General features: G+C 32.8%; 1 protein-coding gene across 1 annotated transcript in view; it reads right to left on the minus strand.

Moving 5' to 3' along the window:
- Nucleotides 1-677, minus strand: part of NAV3 (neuron navigator 3) — a 401,664-nt gene that overhangs the window by 16,302 nt on the left and 384,685 nt on the right. The window lies entirely within an intron of this gene.

Consider the following 677-nt stretch of genomic DNA (forward strand, 5'->3'; position numbering starts at 1 on the left):
CCTTTCAGATTCCACTAATACTTTTAACATGTTATTTCCAATTCATTTAGATGGGGTGTATCTAAAAATGCAGCCACAGGACTCTTGTAACAGTGTGGTTATTTATTTATTTGTTTATAGTCTGCATGCAACTGATGTGATTTTAAATCAAGAAAAAATTTGTTATATTTCACTGGGTCATTTAACATTAGCATTTAGTATTTCCTGAGGTTCTTGGTTCTTTTACAGGTATTATTCCTAATAGCTTTTAATCTAAATATGATAACCAGTTCCCTGATTGACTGCTCTCACAGATGGGTAAGCCAGGAACATAATTAGGTTTCTTAGAATTATCCTAATCAGTAAGAGCATTTCCATAATATTTGCATATTTACAATGACATTTTCAATTTGCAAATTTTGCTCAGGGTTGAAAACAAATCCATGATCCCAATTTCTGGCAGCCAGGTAAATATGTGAACTGCTCACTCTACACGCAGCCTTTCTCTGTCTGTAATACCACTGTGGAACTAAAAGTAGAAGGAGATAAAACAGTGGCCAGGGTTTTGAGGCATTTAGTGATATTCACTTAAGTTCAAATATAAAATTTATTCAAGAACTAAAGTACTACTTGTTTTATACTGAGCTAATCACATAGAATAAATCTTGCCTAAATCAGAGAATACCAAAAAATATGTG

This window comes from Propithecus coquereli, unplaced genomic scaffold, assembly GCF_000956105.1.
Source record: "Propithecus coquereli isolate 6110/MARCELLA unplaced genomic scaffold, Pcoq_1.0 Scaffold282, whole genome shotgun sequence".
NCBI lineage: Eukaryota > Metazoa > Chordata > Mammalia > Primates > Indriidae > Propithecus > Propithecus coquereli.